The sequence below is a fragment of the Budorcas taxicolor genome, chromosome 3, assembly GCF_023091745.1.
Source record: "Budorcas taxicolor isolate Tak-1 chromosome 3, Takin1.1, whole genome shotgun sequence".
In the NCBI taxonomy this organism is placed as follows: domain Eukaryota; kingdom Metazoa; phylum Chordata; class Mammalia; order Artiodactyla; family Bovidae; genus Budorcas; species Budorcas taxicolor.
The window spans coordinates 21,395,648-21,414,604 of record NC_068912.1 but is presented as its reverse complement, the minus strand read 5'-3'; the positions used below and the strand labels follow the sequence as shown (position 1 = coordinate 21,414,604).

Below are 18,957 nucleotides of genomic sequence, written 5' to 3'. Positions count from 1 at the left end.
GCATTGGTGGTTCAGTGGTAGAATTCTCGCCTCCCATGCGGGAGACCCGGGTTCGATTCCCGGCCAGTGCATTGTGGTTGTGTTTCTTTTGGTCCTCGCTGGTTCCATACAGGAGACCTGGGCTGGGAGAGTCCCCTGGAGAAGGAAATGGCAACCTACTCCAGTATTCTTGCCTGGAGTAATCGGCCCAAGGGATGGCAAAAAGTCCAAAAGGACTGAGCAACTAACACACATATAGCTTCTCTACATCCTACAGAGAGCGGATTCCAGGTGCCTGAAGGGCCAAGAGGGCCCTCTTCCGGACGGCAAAGCTGTTCGCTGGCCTTGGAAGACAGGTCCCACAGAAGTTAGCTTTGAGAGGGACGCCAAAAGAAAGGAACAATCCCGAGATATCCGCACGTTACTATCAAGTGATGTCATAACTCTTATCCAAAGAAAGAAGGTGACGTTAACTGGGCACTTAGGTACAGAATATAGGATGTTCGTATTCTTGCAAACTTTTGGTATCTTACAAAAGCTTTTGGTTTGGGATTTTAATGAATTTTTGGAACGGAAGCCTCACGTTCTCTTTGAATGGAAATTCTGTTAAGTAAGAGTCTGGGTCTACCATGCCAGGAGAAAAGAGTGGAGGCCAGAGCTGCCAGCCCAGGCTGTCCATGGCATCTCAGCTCCAACAGCCAGCCTGAGGTCCAGGACCCTGAGGCCCGCACTCAGCGGCATTTAGAAACTCTGTGCAGAAATGTTCTGCACTGGACCTTTAAGCAAAATACAGTCCCGATCTGGGCGGGGAGAGAGAGACTCGTGTACGTGCAGACGCTGGAAGAAAGAAAGTTTTCCCTGACCGGGAATCGAACCCGGGCCGCGGCGGTGAAAGCGCCGAATCCTAGCCACTAGACCACCAGGGAGCTGCAGGCAAATAGGCTTGTTTAGCCTCTGCAGGTGAAAGGTGAGTGGAAGATGACCCTTCGGAAAGTCAGCAAGCTGGAAAGGCAACGTCGCAGCGGCCCAGGGCTGTGTGCAGCTGTGCAAGGCTCCCAGCCCTGCCCTCGCGGCTCATCGGCCTTCACCTCTCCTTTCCTGGGCGTCGCTTTTGCTCTGGGGCAAGGACACAACGTAGCGGACTGGGTCCCTCCTGGTCTAGCGGTAGCGCTGCGTGCTGCCGAGCCCAGGTCTTGCTCTCTTTGTGAACCTCGGTTTTCTCTGTCGTCAGGCTCGGTGATGAGTGGCGGGTGATGAGCGGATCCGTCCACCTCCAGGTGTCCTAGCGCTGAATAAAGAGACTTGCAGGTGGTCACCACCTCTTCCTCCAGCTGCGTCCCCTGCCGCACCCCGTGCCTTTCGCGCCTGTTGGTTTTGCCAATGAGAAGGCACATCTCCGGGGGAGAAAAAGAAAGAGGAAGCCTGTTTCCGCCCGGTTTCGAACCGGGGACCTTTCGCGTGTGAGGCGAACGTGATAACCACTACACTACGGAAACGGGACAACCCCTATCCCTGAACACTGTATCCATGAAATCCCGAGGTCCCGCCACCGCGAACCACACCACCAACCCTTAAGACTCAAAGAGGAACCTTGGAGCCCCAGGCTCTCTCAGGCACGGAGACGGCGGCTCCCGAGGGCCCTGCTTTAGGGTTCCCCCTCTGCCCTGAAGTGAGGCCCCTCGGGCCCCCACAGGTGGCCTTCGGGGCCCCGCACCCAACGCAGAATCCTCAGATCCTCAGCTGCGCACCCTGAGTTCAGGGGTCGCCCCCGCCGACTCCCCGGCTCCCGGCAGCCGCAGGAGGCGGGGACGGTGGGTGCGCCCGAGGCCCAGGTGACCCCGAAACCCAGCGGTGTGGAAGCCGCCCCTCCCGGGCTGTGGACCCGCGCCTCGGTGGTCCTCTTCTCGGCGCCGGCGATCAGCGCTCCGGGCTCTCAGGAATGACCGACGCTTCCAATCCACCCGGGACGCGCCCTCGCCGCTGTTCCTTTGCACCTGACTCCTGTGCTCTTTCTCTGAAAGTCCGTTGGGCGCATCACTTCTCCGGTGTCCTCCTGGCAAAAGGGAGTCCTCTTTGGTGTTGCCTAAAATGGCACCCCCACCGTCCCTGGGTGGGCTCGAACCACCAACCTTTCGGTTAACAGCCGAACGCGCTAACCGATTGCGCCACAGAGACAGCGGTGCAGGATTCTTTTGGACTCTCTCTGGAAAAGACCTACTTAACGCATTCCCAGGGTGAGTGCTCTGTCCCCCAGAGAAACGGTGCCATTTTCCTGCCCCCTACCCGCCACAGATGCCAGCGCCCCGGGAGAAACCGCCATCCAGGCCTCGAACCTTCCGGGCTTGAACCGACATAGATCCAAGGACAGCTGAACACCCGGTGGGCGCCCATGATGGCTCTTCCCGTTTCCTCGCCTACACCCAACAAATGCGTTTGCCCACCCTGGCAAAGGCCTCCGGGGCCGAGGTTGGGCTTCGGCTTCCTGCGTCCACCAGGCGGTTTCCACCAGAGTGGGCTTCCCCGGGGGCTCAGACCGTAAGAATCCGCCTGCAGTGCAGGACACCCGGGGTCAATCCGTGGTTTGGGAAGATCCCCTGGAGGAGGGCATGCAACCCACTCCAGTATTCTTGCCTGGAGAATCCCCATGGGCCGAGAAACCTGGCGGGCTAAGTCCATGGGGTCGCAAAGAGTCGGACAGGACTTAGCGACTAAGCACATTGGTCGCGGGGATGGTCGCCCTGTGTCAGCACGCCCAGGACAGAGCCTGGCACTCGCTGGGACGCTCCAGGACTTGGATGAATACATTGTCGTCTTTAGCCCTTCCTCCCATGAAGACCCCGAGAATGGAAATACGGAATAGCTTTCGAAGTGAACAGTCCTGTTTTATTTTTTTTTTTAATTTTTTAAATATAAATTTATTTATTTTAATTGGAGGTTAATTGCTTTACAATATTGTATTGGTTTTGCCATACATCAACATGAATCCGCCACAGGTATACACGTGTTCCCCGTCTTGAACCCCCCTCCCACCTCCCTCCCCATACCATCCCTCTGGGTCCTCTCAGCGGGCCAGCCCCAAGCATCCAGTATCATGCATTGAACCTGGACTGGCGATTCGTTTCATATATGATAGTATACATGTTTCAATGCCATTCTCCCAAACCATCCCACCCTCTCCCTCTCCCTCTCCCACAGAGTCCAAAAGACTGTTCTATACATCTGTGTCTCTTTTGCTATCTCGCATACAGGGTTATCGTTACCATCTTTCTAAAATCCATATATATGTGTTAGTATACTGTATTGGTGTTTTTCTTTCTGGCTTACTTCACTCTGTATAATCGGCTCCAGTTTCATCCACCTCATTAGAACTGATTCAAATGTATTCTTTTTAATGGCTGAGTAATACTCCATTGTGTATATATACCACAGCTTTCTTATCCATTCATCTGCTGATGGACATCTAGGTTGCTGCCATGTCCTGGCTATTATAAACAGTGCTGCGATGAACACTGGGGTACACGTGTCTCTTTCACTTCTGGTTTCCTCGGTGTGTATGCCCAGCAGTGGCATTGCTGGGTCATAAGGCAGTTCTATTTCCAGTTTTTAAAGGAATCTCCACACTGTTCTCCATAGTGCCTGTACTAGTTTGCATCCCCACCAACAGTGTAAGAGGGTTCCCTTTTCTCCACACCCTCTCCAGCATTTATTGCTTGTAGACTTTTGGATCGCAGCCATTCTGACTGGCGTGAAATGGTACCTCATTGTGGTTTTGATTTGCATTTCTCTGATAATGAGTGATGGTGAGCATCTTTTCACGTGTATGTCTTCTTGGGAGAAATGTCTGTTTAGTTCTTTGGCCCATTTTTTTTTGATTGGGTCGTTTATTTTTCGGGAATTGAGCTGCAGGAGTTGCTTGTATATTTTTGAGGTTAGTTGTTTGTCAGTTGCTTCATTTGCTATTATTTTCTCCCATTCTGAAGGCTGTCTTTTCACCTTGCTTAGAGTTTCCTTTGTTGTGCAGAAGCTTTTAAGTTTAATTAGGTCCCATTTGTTTATTTTTGCTTTTATTTCCAATATTCTGGGAGGTGGGTCATAGAGGATCCTGCTGTGATTTATGTCGGAGAGTGTTTTGCCTACGTTCTCCTCTAGGAGTTTTATAGTTTCTGGTCTTACGTTTAGATCTTTAATCCATTTTGAGTTTACTTTTGTGTATGGTGTCGGAAAGTGTTCTAGTTTCATTCTTTTACAAGTGGTTGACCAGTTTTCCCAGCACCACTTTGTTAAAGAAATTGTCTTTAATCCGTTGTATATTCTTGCCTCCTTTGTCAAAGAGAAGGTGTCCATAGGTGCGTGGATTTATCTCTGGGCTTTCTATTTTGTTCCATTGATCTATATTTCTGTCTTTGTGCCAGTACCATCCTGTCTTGATGACTGTGGCTTTGTAGTGGAGCCTGAAGTCAGGCAGGTTGATTCCTCCAGTTCCGTTCTTCTTTCCCAAGATTGCTTTGGCTATTCGAGGTTTTTTGTATTTCCATACAAACTGTGAAATTATTTGTTCTAGCTCTGTGGAAAAGTACCGTTGGTAGCTTGATAGGGATTGCATTGAATCTATAAATTGCTTTTGGTAGTATACTCATTTTCACTATATTGATTCTTCCAATCCATGAACATGGTATATTTCTCCGTCTATTAGTGTCCTCTTTGATTTCTTTCACCAGTGTTTTACAGTTTTCTGTATATAGGTCTTTAGTTTCTTTAGGTAGATATATTCCTAAGTATCTTATTCTTTTCATTGCAATGGTGAATGGAATTGTTTCCTTAATTTCTCTTTCTATTTTCTCATTATTAGTGCATAGGAATGCAAGGGATTTCTGTGTGTTGATTTTATATGCTGCAACATTACTATATCCATTGATTAGCTCTAGTAATTTTCTGGTGGAGTCTTTAGGGTTTTCTGTGGAGAGGATCATGTCATCTGCAAACAGTGAGAGTTTTGCTTCTTCTTTTCCAGTTTGGATTCCCTTTATTTCTTTTCCTGCTCTGATTGCTGTGGCCAAAACTTCCAAAACTGTGTTGAATAGTAATGGTGAAAGTGGGCACCCTTGTCTTGTTCCTGACTTTAGGGGAAATGCTTTCAATTTTTCACCATTGAGGATAAGGTTTGGCGTGGGTTTGTCAAAAATGGGCTTGTCATATGTAGCTTGTATTATGTTGAGGTATGTTCCTTCTATTCCTGCTTTCTGGAGAGTTTTTATCATAAATGGATGTTGAATTTTGTCAGAGGCTTTCTCTGCATCTATTGAGATAATCATATGGCTTTTATTTTTCAATTTGTTAATGTGGTGTATTACATTGATTGGTTTGCGGATATTGAAGAATCCTCGCATCCCTGGGATAAAGCCCACTTGGTTGTGGTGTATGATCTTTTTAATGTGTTGTTGGATTCTGATTGATTGCTAGAATTTTGTTGAGGATTTTTGTATCTATGTTCATCGGTGATATTGGCCTGTAGTTTTCTTTTTTTATGGCATCTTTGTCAGGTTTTGGTATTAGGGTGATGGTGGCCTCATAGAATGAGTTTGGAAGTTTACCTTCCTCTGCAATTTTCTGGAAGAGTTTGAGTAGGTTTTAAACGCCTTTATCCCGGTTTTTGGATTTCGCAGCACCCCATTGGGTGGGCAACGGAAAGGTCTCCGGAGCACTGCCTGCCGGGTGGAGCGCCCAGCTGGGTAGGCTGCGTTCTGTGGGGTCCACCTGGGAGCGGGAAAGGGCGAAAACCAAGCGGGGAAGGCGGGTTTGTGGGGAGGTCATTGAGACCTCCCGGGAGACTTGGGCCAGGATCCCTAGAGGTGAACATTGCTTCAGTCCGGTAGTAGAGTGGGGAAGGAGGGAGAGGGCTGGCAGACCCAAGAATGAAGGAGGCAAAAGGAGAGGGGAGGAAGGAGAGAATAAAAGAATTTGTGCTTCTACCCTTCCCTCCTCCCTCTCTTGCCTTCTCGCCTCTTCTTGGTCTTCTTCCCATCCCTACAGCTGAGAAATCTTGACACACTCACTTTTGAGAAGAAAGACCCAACTAAGCTGTGCTCAGGTGCACAAATTCTGGGTTGTAAAAATAGATCTGTCCTTAATGTGCCCTTAGGGGCTTCCCTGCTGGTTTGGATGGTAGAGCATCCGTCTGCAATGCGGGAGACCCAGGTTTGATCCCTGTGTCGGGAAGATCTCCTGGAGAAGGAAATGGCAACCCACTCCAGTATTCTTGCCTGGAAAATTCCATGGATGGAGGAGCCTGGTGGGCTACAGTCCATGGGGTCCCAGAGAGTCACACAGGGCTGAGCAACTTCACTTTATGTGGCCTTAGACAAATTAAAGAAAACTTCTTGTGCTTCCCTTCTTGCTGCTGTCAAAATGGGAGCAATGAGACCATTTTACTTCATTCTGTTGTTGTCAGGTGTGCCTGTGTTTAGAAACCACTGGATCTAATGTCAAAAGCAGAGAAATCATAAATATTGTCATTATCCTCAGAATCTTTTGACAAACCCTTACCCTTATTTATTTCACCTTGAATTAGCTTGCTGCTTCTAGATTTTGTGTAAACAGAATCAAGACAAAGTTTCCCATGATTGCTCTTGCAGTTTGCTCTGCTGTAGCTCGGCCACCCTTCATTGCCAGTTCTCTGCTTGCAGGTCAGGGACTGATGTGCAGGCTGGAGGAAATGGGAAGAAAACACATCTCCACCCATCCCAGTTCTAACCTCACCTGATTCTGTCCTTGCCCCTTGTGAGAGCCCGGTTCTCCGGGTTTCCTGGCCATTCTGTGATCTCTCAACATACTTTCCAGGGATTTCTTTTCTTTCTTTTCTTTCTTTCTTTTTTTTTTTTTTTTTTTTTTTTTTGAGTCACACCAGTGACTTTTACTTAGTGGAAGAAGGCTTGGTGAAGATGTGTGGGTGGCTCTTTAAATCTCTCTCTTTACATTTTCAAGAATAACTTTATTCTATTAAAATACCTTTTATTCTTTCTATTCCCCTAAAAAGGCAACAGAGCAGAGGAGCAGAGCACCTCTGAAAAGCAGGTGGGGTATGATGCAAGCTGTCTTGGGGAGCAGCTGAATCAACCACCCACCTGAGTCACTCAGCATCTGCAGACTCTCTTACAGGTAACGTTCCTGGGTCTGTTGAATTGGGGCTCAAAAAACACAGCAGCATCGGTAGCCGTGGTGTGGAAGCAAAGGGTTATTTGAGCGCTTTTTCAGACAGGGTGGGCAGGTATGCTTCTCCACGCTCTTCCTTCCTAGAGCTCCTTTTTTCCTCCACTTTCTTGCAAGACCTCACTTCCGGAAACTGGCGTTCTCTCTCATTTCTCTCCTTTCTGCTCTCAGGTCCCAAAGAGATGGAACGTTTGGTTCTAAAGCAAGTTGCTGTTCAAAGGAGTCTGAAAATGACTGAATTTTGGAATGGGATCTTCCTTTTGATTCCAATGGCTCCTTGAATGACCCATCCCCTGAGCACTGTCTGTGATCCCGCACATCGAAATCCCTGGTCCTCATAAGAATACCTTCTAGGATGGCTGGCAGATGACATCATTCCGGGAAGCACAGGAAGTGGGCAGGGCAGGGAGCTTTTCCTGTAACTGGCGTCTTGTGATCCACGGTGGGCCCGGAGTCCTCGCTCGTCCTCCTCTATCCAGCCGTGACCCCAGAAGCTGCTCATCCATTTGGCAAAAGACACATCATCATCATCATCATCATCATCATCATCATCATCTTCTTCTTCTTCATCTTTGTGCTCCATGTAAAGGCGCTTCAGAATATCCAAGGCCTGTCCCTAAATAGGTCTTGGAGGAAGTACCTGGCATGCCTTGAGGGGTCAAGGCAGAGTGCAGATGGAGAGGAGCAGGGCAGGAAAGATGGGAACTCTGGGTCTTCTCATTTCTACCCACTCATTTCGATGTCATCGCTCTCGTAATTGGTGCAGAAGGTGAGTCGCAGGGACCCGGTTCAAGCTGTTTCAACTGGAGCCAACCTAGATTTCCACCGAGTCTGATTTCTGCCATCTGCCGCTGCCCCTCAATAACCTCAAATTCTTCCAAACTAAAATCTGGCGATGGTAGAGCTAAGAAGACTGGTGATATCGGGCTATCTTCAGCTTTTGGCTCTTTCCTCCCACATTTTGAAAAGTCCTTCCAACCCGATGGTTCCCCAGGACGCATGCACAGACAGCCGAGCTAATGGCTGCAGGGCTCTAAGCAGCGCCAACGTGGTGGTAACGAGAAAACCCAGGGATTTCTTTTCTTCCTGTATCAGTCAGAGTCCGTTTCAGGTCCTTGTACCCATAAACCTTGACCCTTCTTCAAGTTCTCCTGGTGGAGCCCTTTGTGCTGTTCTTTACCACTCAACATCTTGAGTTTCCAAGAAGTTTCATCTTCTCACCCTGGAGCTGTGAACTTCCTCCTCATAACAAGAGCCTCCCGCCTCCCCTTTGCCTCCTTCCTCCTTGAGTCAACCTCTGTCCAGTCTCTGGGGACAAAATACATCTCCAGGCAACACTGGGCTTCTTTCTGACTGTTTTTTGGCCGGCTAAAAACAGGTGCTGTCTTTTTCTGTTCTGTGTATCGGATTAGGGAAGAAACAGTTTTAGGATACTATGCAGAAGTAAAGATTATTACTCTGAGCCATGATAGGATTTATATCTATTCTACATGTAAATATTTAGTCTGGTGGTATTTTGTGTTCATAAATCCTGTCTATACTTAAGACAACTCGGATGTGCATCCTCTATGATTCAGCAATCAGTGCTCTTGGGTACCTTGATATTTGCACGTCTTTTTTTAAACTGCAGTTTCTGGGTTTGATATGTTAAGAAATGGGGGAGAAACTGACTTGACCGACCTGACCAAAGAGTCTGTGACTGCCTAAGTGTCAGAGCCCTGTCTCGTGTCCTCCACCACATGCGGTTGATCTTCAGTCACCCCAGGTGAGTATGGGGCTTTCCTGGGGGGCCAGCAGGTAAAGAATCTGCCTGCAACGCAACAGACCCGGGTTAAATCTCTGATTTCAGAAGATCCCCTGGAGAAGGGAATGGCCACCCACTCCAGTATTCTTGCCTGGAGAATCTCTTGGACAGTGGAGCCTGGCGGGCTACAGTCTGTGGGGTCGCAAAGAGTTGGACACGACTGAGCGACATTGACTTCACTTTTAGGTGAGTATAGCTGGTTTGTCTGACTGTTCTATGTAAATAGTTATTCTTACTTACATGGTAAATCTAACAAATAGACACTTGTTGTGAGAATAACTTACCCCTCTCCAAATCAGAAATATAAGAAGAAGAGTTCTCCTGCCTCCATTCCCACTCCGCCGCTGACACACTTTGTATGTTACACGTAACAGGTGGTGGCCGCTTAGGAGTGTAACCAGTGCTGTGAGAAAACTAAGGGACCCAGGAAACCCCACCTCCTGCCCTGACAACCGTCTGCCCCCTCTGGGCTATGGGAAAAGGGTGAAGGCAAAGAAAAGGAAAATAACACTCTTATTTGCAGAAATTTTACCTCAGGGTGGGACACTCTGGTTAACCTAGGCAGACTATGCGGTTGGTGATGGAGAGCTAAGGGGGTCCTCCCTGGCACAAAACCCAAAGTGGATTTCACCTCATTTTCTGAGGTGAGAGTGAGCTGAGCCGATCAAAGGAGAGGAGCAGAGAGAAAGCGAGAGGGATGAGCACCCACGGGAGTCAACCGTATTGGAGTCTCCTCAGGGCCTTAGAAGAACTGCCCTGAGCTTATGGGTGGGACGTATGGAGGCTAAAGAAGCGTATCCCGTTCTCTGGCGATGGAAGCCAGGTGGCTCCCAAGGGGGTTCCATGGTGTAATGGTGAGCACTCTGGACTCTGAATCCAGCGATCCGAGTTCAAATCTCGGTGGGACCTTTCTGTCTAGTTAGAAGAAGAACACTTTTTACTCCCCTAATAGGACCCGCCGGAGGTCTCCCGCGACCGTCAGCGGCGTGGTTCACACGGACACGGCGGACAGGTGTGGGACCGACCTGGGGCGTCCTCGCTGGACCCGGGCGGCTCTGCCCATCTCTGCCCTCCAAGCCCCGGCCAGGGGCGCAGCGGCCCAGCCAGTGCCGCCCCCTTGTCGGGCCCCCTGGGCCTCCGGAATGAAAGGCAGAGGCTGAGCCCTCGGAGTCCTGCCCCGCGAGGGGACTTCGCACCGCACGCCTTGTCCCTGTGAGTAAATGGTGCCGGGGAGGGCCTGCGACGTCGCTGACCAGCCAGGATGGCAGCTTTCCGGTCCAGGGTTCCAGACCTGAATGGGAAGAAGCGTGTTTTAGTCAGGTTCTCTATTATTCTGAATTGTTATTGACCCTATCCCAGTTTATTTTGATTTTATTCAGAGTTTCTCGCTCCTAAGTCTCCGCTGGGCACGCAAAGCCGCTGTTCCGCCAAGATTCGAACCTTCACTCACTGAAATCCCGTCCTTTGGTCCCAAGCTCAGCCCGAAAGAGGAGCGCGGGTCGCGGATTCCCGCGTCTGAGGAGACCCCAGGTCCCTGACCCACGGCCGCCCGGCCAGGATGCTCCGGAGCCGAAGGGGAGACGAGCCGCTCGGAGTCCGCACCCCCGGCCGGGCCCGCTTCGTCCTGCCGGGACTCTGCTCCACCGAGAAGACACCCCACTTGTGTCCTCTACTGCTCGGGAGAAAAACACGGATGAGGCCCGTGATGGACCTGAATAGCTAGTTTAGGTGCTCCCTAAGGAGCATCTCTCCGACGCTTGTAATTTGGGACTTTTCAGCGGTTACAAAGGACTCAATGACGCAGCTGTCTTTGGAGGATGGAAAAAGAAAGGGGTGCGCGCGTGCTCTGTGCTCAGTCGTGTCCGACTCTTTGCAACCCCATGGACTGTAGCCCGCCAGGCTCCCCTGTCCATGGGATTCTCCAGGCAAGAATACTGGAGTGGGTTGCCATTTCCTCCTCCAAAGAAAGGTGTGAGGCCGGCGGAAAGATCGCCGGAAGGTCAAGAGCAGGAGAGAACAGAGGATGAACCCGAAGGGAGACAGGGACTGGCAGGGAGAGGAGCGAGCGGGTACCCTGGCGGGGCGGTCCCTGGGTTGGGGCGACTCACAGCGCCTGACGCTGGCGCAGCTGCCACCCTTTACTGAAGTGTCCGGGAACCCAGTTCACCCCAAATCGCAAAGCTGCTGGCCTGGCAATTGTTCTGGCAAAGTTCCGTTTGCGGTTCCGTGCGGAGTCGTGAGGTGGGCTGTGTGGGCCTGCAAGTGAGTGGAAGTCCTGGCGGCTGCCTTGGAGATGACTGTCAGGCAGGGAACCACACACACTCCACTTTCCCCTTTTCAGGCCGGTCTGCAGCATCTGGGGTGGGAAACTGGAAAATCGGAGCATCAGTATTTATTTAGAGATAAGGAGATAAACAGCCAGTCGGTTTCCTGATCTTAAAGCGTTTGTTCTTTGAAGAAAAGAAATGTGGGATGGGATCAGGGTCTGCTTTTTCCCATAACAAATTTTGGGGCATATGTACCTGTATATAATATATAAGTACACATTATATGAGTAAAGCTCACTGCTTGTGTTTCCAAATTAAATGTTTGTGTAATTATATGTACCACTCATAAAATTCTGGGTCTTGTGTCATGTGTAGGAATGTTTTCCACTGTAAAACCATAAATTTGGGGGCGGCGGGCATTCTCGAAGCAAGCAATCGGCCCATTATTCCCCCTTTGATGGGCTGATCACGTGAGCTAGTAGACGGGCAGACGCTCTCAGCCCAGGAGGTCACTGCTTTCGTCTCTCTAGGAAGGTTCATAGTCACTGAAAAGTGTCAGTAACAAATAAAATCACACCCAATCTTTATGCAGTGTTGCTCCCAAAATGCAAGAGCTTACACCCAATGAAGACATGCAAAGTGCCCAGGCATGGTCTACAAGTCTTAAATGGGTTTACTCACTTAATCCTTTCAAAAGGCTTGCATCATGTCATCATCCTCATTTCACATATGAGGAACCTGAGACATAGAAAGGTTAAGTAACTTGTCAAGTTAGTCAGTCAGTGAGTGGGATTTGAAAGCAGGAATTTGAACTGAAGCCTTCCTGGCTCCACAGGATATCCTACCAGTCAAAGAGGAACACAAACCGTAAAAATGCTTGACAAGAAATTTAAGTCCGTGTATTTCTTTTGAAAAAACACCCAAGAGGAGTCACGTAACAGGCATTCAGTTCGGTCGCTCAGTCGTGTCCAACTCTTTGCGACCCCATGGGCTGCAGCACCCCAGGCTTCCGTGTCCATCACCAACTCCTGGAGCCTGCTCAAACTCAAGTCCATCCCGTCGGTGATCCAACCATCCAACCATCTCGTCCTCTGCCGTCCTCTTCTCCTCCCGCCTTCAATCTTTCCCAGCGTCAGGGGCTTTTCCAGCGAGTCAGTTCTTTGCATCGGGTGGCCAAAGTATTGGAGCTTCAGCTTCAGCACCAGTCCTTCCAAAGAATAGTTGGGGCTGATTTCCTTTACGATTGACTGGTTGGGTCTCCTTGCAGTCCAAGGGACTCTCAAGAGTCTTCTCCAACACCACAGTTCAAAAGCTTCAATTCTTTGGCGCTCTGCTTTCTTGATGGTCCAACTCTCACACCCATAAACGACTACTGGAAAAACCATAGCTTTGACTAGACAGAACTTTGTTGGCCACTGCTGAGTGTTCCAAATTTGCCGGCAGGATGAGTGTAGCACTTTCACAGCATCATTTTTTAGGATTTGAAATAGCTCAGCTGGAATTCCATCACCTCCACTAGCTTAGTTCGTAGTGATGCTTCCTAAGGCCCACTTGACTTCACACTCCAGGATGTCCGGCTCTAGGTCAGTGATCACACCGTCGTGGTTATCTGGGTCATGAAGAACTCTTTTGTATAGTTCTTCCGTGTATTCTTGCCAGAATACAGGACCGTTTCTGTCCTTTATTGTGTCCGTCCTCGCATGAAAGTTTCCCTTGGTAGCTCTAATTTTCTTGAAGAGATCTCTAGTCTTTCCTATTCTATTGTTTCTTTCCCTCTATTTCTTTGCATTGTTCACTGAGGAAGGCTTTCTTATCTCTCCTTGCTATTCTTTGGAACTCTGCATTCAGATGGGTATATCTTTCCTTTTCTCCTTTGCCTTTCGCTTCCTTTCTTTTCTCAGCTGTTTGTAAGGCCTCCTCAGACAACCATTTTGCCTTTCTGCATTTCTTTGTCTTGGCAATGGTTTTGATCACTGCCTCCTACGAACCTCCGCCCACAGTTCTTCAGGCACTCTGTCTAAATATATGTATGTAAGAAAATAAGCTGCCACCCGTAGTCCCAACCCCCGGAATTAACTACTGTTCTTCTAAGTTTTCGCAAAACATATATATGCTTAGTTTATAAAATTCAAATGCTGCAGAAAATACAAATATGTAAAATTTTGAGACATCTTAAATTCAAAACTAACTTCTGTTAAGGTAGTTACATATTGACGGAGTCATTTCGGTATATCAACAGAGAGGGAAAAAATACATCATAGCTCAGTTGGTAACGAATCTGCCTGCAATGCAGGACACCCGGGTTTGATTCCTGGGTCGGGAAGATCCCCTGGAGAAGGAAATGGCAACCCTCTCCAGTATTCTTGCCTGGAGAATCCCATGGACAGAGGAGCCTGGCAGGCTACAGTCCGTGGGGTCACAAGAGTCGGACACGACTTAGTGACTAAACCACCACCATACTTTTATAAAATAGAGCTCTTATAGATTCTATTTTTATTTTTAAGCATTCAACTTAATAGTGCATAAATTTAATGGAAGAAAAATAAAGAAATTGTTGAACTTTCAATTAAATTGTTTACACGAGAGATGCTTTTCTGAAAGGATTCCCTAAGGCTTATAATAATAATTTAATTAAGACATTAAATTTGGGAATGATTCTTCTCATTACTTTTAAAAATCAAATGTCTTAAGGTATAATTTGAAAATAATACAACGCATCCATTTCAAGTTTGATGGCTTTTGACAAACGAACATACCCATGGAACCACTATCCTGTTCAAGGAAAAAGAATATCTCCGGAACTCCAGCCGGTCCTCTGTGCCCCTTTGCAGTCAGTCCCCCTACCGCCGCTCCCTGACGCAGGTCATCAGTGATCTCGGGCCTGTCTCTGTGGATCGATTTTTCAGTTCTCGAAATTCACATAAATGGAACCCCAGGGTATGTACTTTTGCCCTCACTCAGCATGATGCGTTTGAGAGTTATCCATACTGTTGCCATGTATCAGGTATTTGTACCACTTTAGTGAGGAGTACTATTCCTTTGAATGACTATGTCACAATCCTATATATCTATTCACCTCATGATGGACATTTGAAATGTTTTCAATTTGGGGACTATTACGAACAAAGCTGCTACAAGCAAGTCCCTTTTGTGGGCTTATGCTTTACAAATTCCATTTACATTTTTAAAATTCTTTAATACGAATTCACTTTGAATGGATGTTGCATTCACAAAGACAATTTATTGAAGAGTTACAAGCTCATCTTTGATTGTTTCCTATCAGGACATACGTAATATAAGCCACCGGTGTATTTTTGATTATCCCATTAGATCTACACAACAACTTTATGAAGTACTTTATGACTATTATTTTCATATGACACTTGCAAAATTGGCCTAGCAAATGGGAGTCGGCCCAAGGTCAAACCGGAAGGCCAGTGGTGGCAACATGACTGAAAAGGAGGCCCCACCCCGCACCCCCCAGAAGCTGCGTTCCTAACTGCAGACCCACTCCCAGTGTCTTCCTAATAACCTCCGGTGTGTCTGACAGGCCTGGAAACCAATATCCAAGCCGGTCTTCCTCACGGTATTATTTACTGATCGGCTTCTTTGGGTCAGAAACTCCTCCATCAGGGGTCCAGAGCCTAACAGCGTGCACAACCTTGAGGGTGAGGAAATCTGGTAAAAAAAATCCTAAAACCGGTTTTCTCATCAGTAAGCCACTAAAAATTAACCTTGGTCTTGGTGCAGATATTTCATATTTGAGCAAAGAAATCTCCCGCTGTTGGGGAGACAGAGTAGGATGTTCTACTTTCGCTTTCAATGACCTAGATCCTCCATCTGCATCCTGTGTGCTTTCCGGTTAGTTTTCTTTGGACCTACCCTTAAGCATCACCCCACTCCCAGGCCCACTCCCAGCACCTCCTCCGATCTCAGAGGCTTCTTGGGGCTGAGCGGATCTACGAGTGCCGTCCCCGAGGCAGCCACGAGGGGGAGGACAGCCCTTCCCGCCATGGGCCTGCCTTTTCTGTTTGGCCCAGTGGTTTCTATTTGCCAGGAGGACTTTGTGAATCAGAGGTGAGCACAACACATCCTGAGAAAGGGGTTGTCGAATAGCCCACAAAACGGCCGACAACTCGGCCTGGGGTTTTCTTCTAATCTGTAGCTCAATGTTTTCACACAGGAAGAAAAGGAAAACTACTTTTGACCGAAAGAAAAGAAAAAAACAAAACAAAACAAAACAAAAAAACGTTAGGTACGATTTCTACTGCCATTTAAGGAGAAGGGATGTTAAGGAGGTTTCCTAGTTTGCCAACTACTGAAGCGTGTCAGGTGCACAATCGAGGCTGAAACAGAGGTACTGCTTTCTGACTGGGAAGGTAACAGGAGAAGGCCTAGAGAGAAAAGGCAGTTTATGCCAGCAAATTTGGAAAACTCAGCAGTGGCCACAGGACTGGAAAAGGTCAGTTTTCATTCCAATCCCAAAGAAAGGCAACGCCAAAGAATGCTCAAACTACCGCACAATTGCACTCATCTCACACGCTAGTAAAGTAATGCTCAAAATTCTCCAAGCTAGGCTTCAGTAATACGTGAACCGTGAACTTCCTGATGTTCAAGCTGGTTTTAGGAAAGGCAGAGGAACCAGAGATCAAATTGCCAACATCCGCTGGATCATCGAAAAAGCAAGAGAGTTCCAGAAAAACATCTACTTCTGCTTTATTGACTATGCCAAAGCTTTTGACTGTGTGGGTCACAGTAAACTGTGGAAAATTCTGAAAGAGATGGGAATACCAGACCACCTAACCTGCCTCTTGAGAAATCTGTATGCAGGCCAGGAAGCAACAGTTAGAACTGGACATGGAACAACAGACTGGTTCCAAATAGGAAAAGGAGTACGTCAAGGCTGTATATTGTCACCCTGCTTGTTTAACTTCTATGCAGAGTACATCATGAGAAACGCCGGACTGGAAGAAACACAAGCTGGAATCAAGATTGCCGGGAGAAATATCAATAACCTCAGATATGCAGATGACACCACCCTTATGGCAGAAAGTGAAGAGGAGCTAAAAAGCCTCTTGATGAAAGTAAAAGAGGAGAGTGAAAAAGCTGGCTTAAAGCTCAACATTCAGAAAACGAAGATCATGACATCCGGTCCCCATCACTCCATGGGAAATAGATGGAGAAACAGTGGAAACAGTGTCAGACTTTATTTTGGGGGGCTCCAAAATCACTGCAGATGGTGATTGCAGCCATGAAATTAAAAGACGCTTACTCCTTGGAAGAAAAGTTATGACCAACCTAGATAGCATATTCAAAAGCAGAGACATTACTTTGCCCACTAAGGTCCGTCTAGTCAAGGCTACCGTTTTTCCAGTGGTCATGTATGGATGTGAGAGTTGGACTGTGAAGAAGGCTGAGCGCTGAAGAATTGATGCTTTTGAACTGCGGTGTTGGACAAGACTCTTGAGAGTCCCTTGGACTGCAAGGAGATCCAACCAGTCCATTCTGAAGGAGATCAACCCTGGGATTTCTTTGGAAGGAATGATGCTAAAGCTGAAGCTCCAGTACTTTGGCCACCTCATGTGAAGAGTTGACTCATTGGAAAAGACTTTGATGCTGGGAGGGATTGGGGGCAGGAGGAGAAGGGGACGACCGAGGATGAGATGGCTGGATGGCATCACGGACTCGATGGACGCGAGTCTGAGTGAACTCCGGGAGTTGGTGATGGACAGGGAGGCCTGGCGTGCTGCGATTCATGGGGTCGCAAAGAGTCGGACACGACTGAGCGACTGAACTGACTGAAGAGAGAACTGGATCCAGAAATGCGAAGAGGCCTGCCTGGGGTGGGAAGGGGTGAGTGGGAGGATAGTATCTAAGCAGGATCTCCAGCGATGACTAAGGCGTGTAATAAGCAAGGCAGCTGACCACGCAAGAAATGAAGCCTCTGACAGCAGGACACTGGTGGGAAAATGGCTAGTGGCAGCCTCTCACAAGACAGGCCGACGACGACAAGTCCGTCACGGGGCGCCTCCTGTGTCTGGCCCAGGTAAGGGCCTCTCTGGTTGAACCGGATCCTGCGCCCCAGGCAAGCCTTCCCTCTCCCACAAACTTTCCACGCAGAGCTCGAGAGAGCGTTCATGAGCGAGTCTGCCACGAAGTCGACAGCAAACGTACGTGACGGGTTTCATAATCTTATGTGACTTTCCTAGAGAAACAGCAGCACCCCCGGAACCAATTGCTGTAGTTTCCGGGAACTCGAGCCTACCAACAGACCCACGGCATTTTCTGCACGCTGTTTCGGGGGGTCACGTACAGCAACGCTCCGTGCAGCTATAGCTAAGGCTAACGTTTCTGCTTTTCTACAGACAGACCAGGGGAAAGCGCGAACGCAGTCCCCCACTACCACAAATTATGCAGTCGAGTTTCCCACATTTGGGGAAATCGCAGGGGTCAGCACATCCGGAGTGCAATGGATAAGCCTCGCCCTGGGAAAACCACCTTCGTGATCATGGTATCTCCCCTGCCAGGTAAGTATGAGTTGCCTGCCGGCCGCCCCACCGCAACCTCATACGCCCTGCACTGTACACACACGCTCACTTTCCTCCCCGCATCCCCGAGCCTTCTTGGACCTTCCACACAGCGGATCCACGCACTTTCAAGCAAAAACTCCTCAGTTCTCTGCCACGCCACGGGAGACCATATCGTGTTTAAGCGCCAGATGACGGACCAGCAGCCCCTGCGCTCGGATATCTACATACGACACGCCCCATCCGTGACGTCACGGGAACCCGCGCTTCCCTCCAGCCCACGCCCCGCCCTAGTCCCCGCCTCCCTCCTCCCACGCCGTCCGGCCCAGCCAACCCGGCGGAGGGCGCCCTCTGGGGGACGTGACGTCCGCCTCCCGCTCCTGGGCGCGCGCGGCTGCCTGCCTCTTTTGTCCTGCCCAGCCGCGGTCTGGCGGTCGGCTGAAGCCTGTGCACCTTTTTTCAAATAACAGCGTTCAGTGGGGAGAACGGAACATTTAGCAGTCCAGGGGAAACCGGTTCCTTTCAAATCCAGTTGCCTTTGTGATGTAGTATTGTGTGTATGTCTAGTAAAACGCACTAAGCGTCGCGACTGGCCGTGAACTTCTGTTCTTCAGAATTCAATGTCACTGATTGAGAATTTCACTTATGTTTGGTTCAAACATTTTTTATTAGTATTCCTAAATACCTTAGTTTATTCAGTAATCGATGTCTCAGTATCTTATTTTCTTTTTTGAAACTGCCTAGTTAATTAACTTCCATCAGTTAAGTCTCAGCACAACTCTAGGACTTTACCAAATATCTGGAAAGATCATTTGAAGCAGACATCTCTAAACTATAATTTTTTTTAAGAGCTTACCCAAAGCTCTTGTCTCATTTACATTTACTTTAAGCTTTCATCATATCAAGTTATTTTCCTCGCAAAAGATATAACAGGGTCTTATTTATTAAACCTAGGTACAATAAAGTTCAAAATTGGGAAAGGAGTATGTCAAGGCTGCAAAATATTGTCTCCCTGCTTATTTAACTTATATGCAGAGTACATCATGCAAAGTGCCAGGCTGGATGCCTCCCAAGATGGAGTCAAGATTGCCCAGAGAAACATCAACAACCTCAGATATGCAGATGATACCACTCTGATGGCAGAAAGCAAAGAGGAACTAAAGAGCCTCTTGAT

General features: G+C 48.4%; 6 non-coding genes and 1 pseudogene across 6 annotated transcripts; 2 read left to right on the top strand and 5 right to left on the bottom strand.

Moving 5' to 3' along the window:
* On the top strand, positions 1 to 71 carry TRNAG-CCC (transfer RNA glycine (anticodon CCC)). The gene has a single exon. It is a non-coding gene; the product is annotated as a tRNA-Gly (tRNA).
* A 762-nt stretch (positions 72 to 833) lies between these two features.
* On the bottom strand, positions 834 to 905 carry TRNAE-UUC (transfer RNA glutamic acid (anticodon UUC)). Its single transcript has one exon. It is a non-coding gene; the product is annotated as a tRNA-Glu (tRNA).
* A 497-nt stretch (positions 906 to 1,402) lies between these two features.
* On the bottom strand, positions 1,403 to 1,475 carry TRNAV-CAC (transfer RNA valine (anticodon CAC)). Its single transcript has one exon. It is a non-coding gene; the product is annotated as a tRNA-Val (tRNA).
* A 605-nt stretch (positions 1,476 to 2,080) lies between these two features.
* Positions 2,081 to 2,154, bottom strand: TRNAN-GUU (transfer RNA asparagine (anticodon GUU)). Its single transcript has one exon. It is a non-coding gene; the product is annotated as a tRNA-Asn (tRNA).
* Positions 2,155 to 7,210: 5,056 nt separating this feature from the next.
* Positions 7,211 to 7,723, bottom strand: LOC128045523 (leukemia NUP98 fusion partner 1-like; annotated as a pseudogene).
* Positions 7,724 to 9,826: 2,103 nt separating this feature from the next.
* On the top strand, positions 9,827 to 9,898 carry TRNAQ-CUG (transfer RNA glutamine (anticodon CUG)). The gene has a single exon. It is a non-coding gene; the product is annotated as a tRNA-Gln (tRNA).
* Positions 9,899 to 17,627: 7,729 nt separating this feature from the next.
* Positions 17,628 to 17,791, bottom strand: LOC128045896 (U1 spliceosomal RNA). The gene has a single exon (XR_008199223.1). It is a non-coding gene; the product is annotated as a U1 spliceosomal RNA (small nuclear RNA).
* Between the last annotated feature and the right edge of the window lie 1,166 nt (positions 17,792 to 18,957).